Below are 6,000 nucleotides of genomic sequence, written 5' to 3'. Positions count from 1 at the left end.
GAACCAATAAGAAACAAGAAAATTTAAGGAAAGTTTTAACTGTTGCTGTTTTGTTTTAATTCATGTATTCTCTCACCTATTATTTTGGTCCAGCTAGCTTAGTGCCAGCTCTTTTCTTGGGGCAGTTCAATTTGAGACAATAGACCATGATCATATTTTTGTCTTCTTGGACATGGGCCGGAGGTAGAGAAAATTAAGTATTGCCAAAATACATTGTCCCTGTCCTCATTGCTGCTTTTCCTTAGCCAAGTAATAGGATTTACATTTTGGTGATTGCTCACGGGTGAGAGGTATAAAAATATTTTAATTAAACAATGAATCAAATTTTGGATGGTAGCCCTTCTCTCATCAAGATTAATATGAGACTTGACAGTGTTTCCAAGGATTAGTGGTGACTTGGGAGAGAGAGCACCTCTTCATGCCACGTTACAGAGAGGAGGAGAAGTCCAGGCAGTGATCCTGGGGAGAGCAGAGCTGCCCTTACACAGGTTACCCACACACTCTGCACAGATTCACTGACTGTGGTGTTTGCAGTAAGGCTACTGGGACAAAACAAAGAACTGTGATCTAGGAAATATTTGCATATTGGCTGCATATTCCTCTAGCTCAGCTCCCTGCAATATATCACACATGAAAGGATTTTATGCTGCAGCATGGAAAAAGTACACCCTGCAATATAGTCTTCAGAGCCATCTTCTGGGGAAAAAATCGACATCTGCCAATGTATTGAATATTATTTTATAAACAAAAAAGCAGCAGCAGCAAATAAAACTTTGATGACTTCTTAAAAAAATAAAAATATGAGAATGCAAGATGGGATTTTACAGTGTGAATTTTGATTCAGAAGCAAAGATATCCATGATCATTGTGGAAGTAATTTATTAGCTCATAAATCATCTGGGATCTTCTGAAAATATCCATAGGAAATTTTACATTCTTTAATTAACTACCAGGGGATATTTGAAAGAGGGTGAAGCTCATACATTTTGTACACACACCCACACACATACTTGCATGCACACAACCCCTCTTTTAACTTGCAACAAATCCTAAGAAACTAGCAAAAACTATAGAATGAGTAGAATTATCCAGAGAATTTACGTTCAGTTCTGAAATCAACAAACACAGGCTTTTGTTAGTCTGGACCCAAATTTCTGTTCTTTATTCTTAGCCCAAACAAAGCTTCTGTTCAGTAACAGCAAAACCAACAACATCTCCTTGATATAGGTGACTGGTTTATTTTTTGTTCTTAGCTCTGTGCTTCACTGCTTATTTTTTATCTTAAGTTTCAGTGGCTTTTAAGGACACCTGAATATGTTTTCACCACTACTGTAAGACCTGCAGAACCACTAGTCTATCACATATACAACTTTATCATGACTTAACTGAGAAGGGTATGGCAAACATATATGCAATTTTGCATTAATGAGCAATTGTTGCAAAACCGTTAGATATTATTCATCCAATGTATAATTGAAATGTCTGGTTTCATGCTTTAGGTGACTTAACATCGATTGACAGTATGTTTCTTGTATCTTGAAAGAAGTTTATGTGTAGGGGGATACAATATAAGAAAATAAAGGTAGTATAGAAAGTAATTTTACCTCTTAAGGAGTTGCAGCTGAGGCAATTATTAGAGAATGGGAACAGGTGTGACTTTAACAGGCCCCAGCTGTAGCCAATGAGAAGAGTGTTATAAAAGAGTGGATTGGTTGGTTGAGGGGAAGCTGGAGTCACTTGGCTGCTGTGAGAAGAAGCAAGAGTCAGTGCTTAGAGGAGTTGCCTGTAAGAAACATCAAGGAGGTACAAAACTCTAGCAATATGGAAACTTTACAGTATAATGACAACATTTATGTGGTAAAATTTGTAATAGTTGTCTAACTGCATGGCTTCAAGGTTGGTATTACTTGGCTCAGCTGGTGCCTTCACCAGCAAATAATCCTATGAAATTGGCAGGACAACTCAAGACATAGGACACTCCTAAACAGAACTTAGAATTTACTCTTTTAGCTCATGCAAGATTGTAGGTACCCAGGTTGTGGTGACTGGGAGTGGGGCTGTGGCCCAGCCTCATCCCCAATGGGCACAGCTGTGAGCAGCATTGAAGGTAATGAGACCTGGAGTGCCCAGGGGCACTGACCAACCACCAAAGGGAACAGAGGGCACACAGGTGCAAGGCATCAACATGAGGGGTATGAAAGGCTGGGCTAAAGAAGGGCAGACACTTGAAGCTTTCTGATATGGCATTTCTCTGTATGGGTGGACAGCTGAAGCCCTCTGAAGTGGTATGGTGTTACTCTCTATGGGTTGAAGCCTTCTGATACTGCATGGTGACATTCTGTGTATTGTGGCTGTCTTGACTGTGGTGTGTGCTGCAACACAAGATGTGTGTATGTATATGTTAAAATCCATTGTTTCCTGAGATTGTCTAAGGGAAGTTTTGGTTTCCTGGTGTTTCTTGATCCCTTTATGACCATTTCACTATTTTAGACAGAGTTTTAAAGAATGCTACACTTGTGTAAAAATGACCAGGAAAAGCCCAGAAGAACAAATTTGTTATGGTGTGGATTTTATGATAAGGGTTTTGTTATGGTTGCATCTCTTCTGAGATTGAAAGGTGAATATTTCAGCACTGTACTCCTTCAGGGGTGCTGGGTTTCACTGAGATGGACATTGAAATTATTCCAGAATCAGTGTCATTATATTACAGTTAATAACATAAAAGAATGTCTTTCATCTCCAGAAGCAATTTACAGCTTACAATAAACTGGCACATAAACTCTTCAGAAAGATCACTTTGGGCATTAACTTCTGCTGCACCTTAGAAATCTATTTAATCATGAGTCAAAATGTTTTTTCTGAGCAGACATAAGAGCCTGTGGCTGTTTGATTAAACTTATCACATTGTAGAGTGAATGTTAGAATAGCTCCTTAATACAGGTGCAGCATACCAAAAATACAGGTTATGCACATTGTAATTTTGAGGGAAAGCTTTGATTTTTGCTAATCTGATAATACAAGAATAGCATATGAGGGGTTATTTTGCTTTTTTGTTGGTATTAACATTGGAACCAAAGTTAAGCTTTAATACCAAGGCCAGCTGTTATCTCTTTCCTTACAGCTTTAAATGCAGTGTTTTTCTCATACATTTTAGGGAATGCTGATTTTTATTGATTATGGATTGCTTTAATTTATTTAATTCTCTGGCTCAGTTCTTAAGAGAAGATGCACGTGCAAGATACAGATGTCAATTACCATAAATCAAGTTCTTTAATGCAATTGTTGTCTTTGGCAGGGCTGGGCAAGCAAGGCCGTTTTCTGTGTCTGGGATTCATAACTAGACCTTTTAAGTATTTGTGGTTTATTGTTCACTTGCTTCATAGGAGATCAGTGAAAGCATCAAAGTAATTGAATACATTACGTAAACCATAATACAATTATTGATTTGGGAATATATGTATGTTGTTGTTCTAAGAGGATTTCTGTAAGAACCCAAAAGCTAAGACTGGGAGTTTGGGTGGAGGTCACTGAGGGTTTTTCTAACTTTCTTTTTCTTCTATTGCATCAGGTTTAGAATAGGTTTTCAAGGGTTGGTAGTGTAGGATCTTGCAAAGCTAGTAATGATATAAGGGCCAGAAAACAATTACTTTGAAATCACACTGTTAAAAGTAAAAATAATAATAGGATTTATGAATGCAGTATTACTTGACAGTTTTCTCTGTTTTCTCTTTCTGATCACAGCTGCACTCCACTCACTCTTTTTCTCTGCCACCTCTATTATTGAAGCAGGCTTTAATTTCTGGAGATGATCTTGAGTGTGCTCATATTTGGGAACTTTCTCCATTTTAATGTGACTGCAGGCAACTTTAAAAGTTTGCTCCCTGTTGAAATCTGTGGCAATGCTCTCTCCATGACTGAAACTGTGTGGCAGGCTTGCATTGCCTCCTTACTGTTCTGTTATTAGTCACATTGTAACTTCATAGCATTTATTTATTATGTCCTGTCCATATGTTTGTGATGAGTTTCCAAAATACATTACTATAATGTATTTTGCCCATGACTGATAGAAGTGGCACATCACTAACAACATAACAATATATTTAGAACTTTTTCTAAATACATTTTCTCCTCTATTCTCTCTTCTCAAATCTTCTGGGACCTTTCAGGCCCTTGAAGTTATTTCTGTAGCAGTGGCCCTTAGGAGGTGTGGGAGGACTGGGAGAACAGTGGGCAGCGGAGTCTGGTCCTATTAACCACAGAGCCCTGTCATAAATGTAAAATCTTTCTATAAACCACATTTCTTTCACATGTTCTTCCATTCCAACTTCATCTATCCTTTTATGTTTCTTTGCTTCCTGCTCTTTTTTGCATTAATAAGTGGAGCACAGTTCTAGGAAATTTTTCTCTCCCCCCTATCAAATAGATTTGGTTGTAATGCTGCTGAAAAGCCATAAGCATTATTTTAGCCTGAAGGAAGGAAATGTCACAGAACTTTTAACTTGAAGCATAACCACTTTAGTTTTGTACTTGAAATGAAGAAGAGAATCTTTGCATTATTAAAGACTGGATTTTTTTTTTTTAATAGCAAGTTTCCTTAAAACAAAGGCTGTCCATAGAGAACTAAACATTTCCCACTACTCTTGCTTCAATTCTTTACTCTTTGAAAGTATGAAGCCACTGGAGCTTATACTTCTGGAGGAACATAGGAGAGCTGAGGCAGATGGAATACTGTACTCTGCATCTTATGCTCACTGTATGGAAAGGAGGTGAATTTTCTTCCTGCTGAGTTTTTAGGATGCTGCTGTTCTGGGTGAGCAATACCTTACAGTTAGCTGGCAACTCTGATTGCCAAGGCTGGATTTGATCATGGCTAGCGTGAGACATTGGATCACTGAGATTCTACACCTGTGAAATGAGTTGGGGTCTCATTATCACAATCACAGGGTACCAGCAGCTCCCCTTCAAAATGCCTTCCTGACAGAACCCTGACTTTGACTTCATCTGTCCAGAACAGGCAATGGAAATGGTAGAGCACAGGAGGCAAGATGTGAGCATTAAAAAGCATTCTTCACAGCTTTGTAGTTCTGGACATCTGTTCTGTAATTGAAAAAAAAATTGAAAAACTAGCCCTTATGCAAAAATGCACTGTAACATGCGTTTTTGAATCTTTGCATATCTTGAATCTTTTCAGCAGGCACAGTTTGAACAGAACCAATTTCCTTATGGAGGTTTGTGTCTTTTTTTTTAGTAGAGCTATATAAACAGCCTATTATGAATTATGTTGGCAAGTAGGCACATATTTAGAATTTCTGTCATGTGCTTTCAGAAATAAAAGGGTTGAGCTTTTTATTTTCTCTAGGTGTTCTTCTGTGCATTAAGAATGATGATATACTATTTGCTCGAGACAAGGCTAAGATGATGCTTGTTAAAAAGCAGAAACACTTAAGAAAAGTAAGAGGAATAATACAGCAGGTCTTAGAAACAGTTTCAGACAATCCCTCACATATCTATTCCAGACTCATAATGATACCATGCTACCAAAGAGCCCATCATCTTTACACAGGTGCACAGTTGTCTAACATAAGAAATACTGTGGCCTTGCAGAAATTTATCATCTATGCTTTAATTTCAATAGTATTGAATAAAGCTTTATAAAATGTTTCTCAGTTACATAAGGCCACCTTCCAGCAGAAGCCAGTATTCCAAGGGGAAAGGTGTGCAGGCGACTTGAGGCTTCTTGGGTTTTGCTCATTAGAATACACATCTTTAGGAAAAAAGATGTATATTGGGAACTCAGAAAATTTCCCATTAGGAAAGATACATGACATATGTGTTTGACAAGCTGAGTTAACTTGCTGAGTTAACAGCTGTTACCTATTAACTTCATGGGGGTGGGGAAGGGAAGAAGACCTCTAAGTGGGCAAATTTAAGATGCTCATAAGCAGCAGGGACCAAGTAATTTTACCCTGGTCCTAGGATCGTGGTAATTGCACTGTTCTA

The sequence above is a fragment of the Agelaius tricolor genome, unplaced genomic scaffold (assembly GCF_023055355.1).
Source record: "Agelaius tricolor isolate 1412-34295 unplaced genomic scaffold, bAgeTri1.0.p SCAF_8, whole genome shotgun sequence".
NCBI lineage: Eukaryota > Metazoa > Chordata > Aves > Passeriformes > Icteridae > Agelaius > Agelaius tricolor.
Note: the sequence above shows the minus strand (reverse complement) of the source record.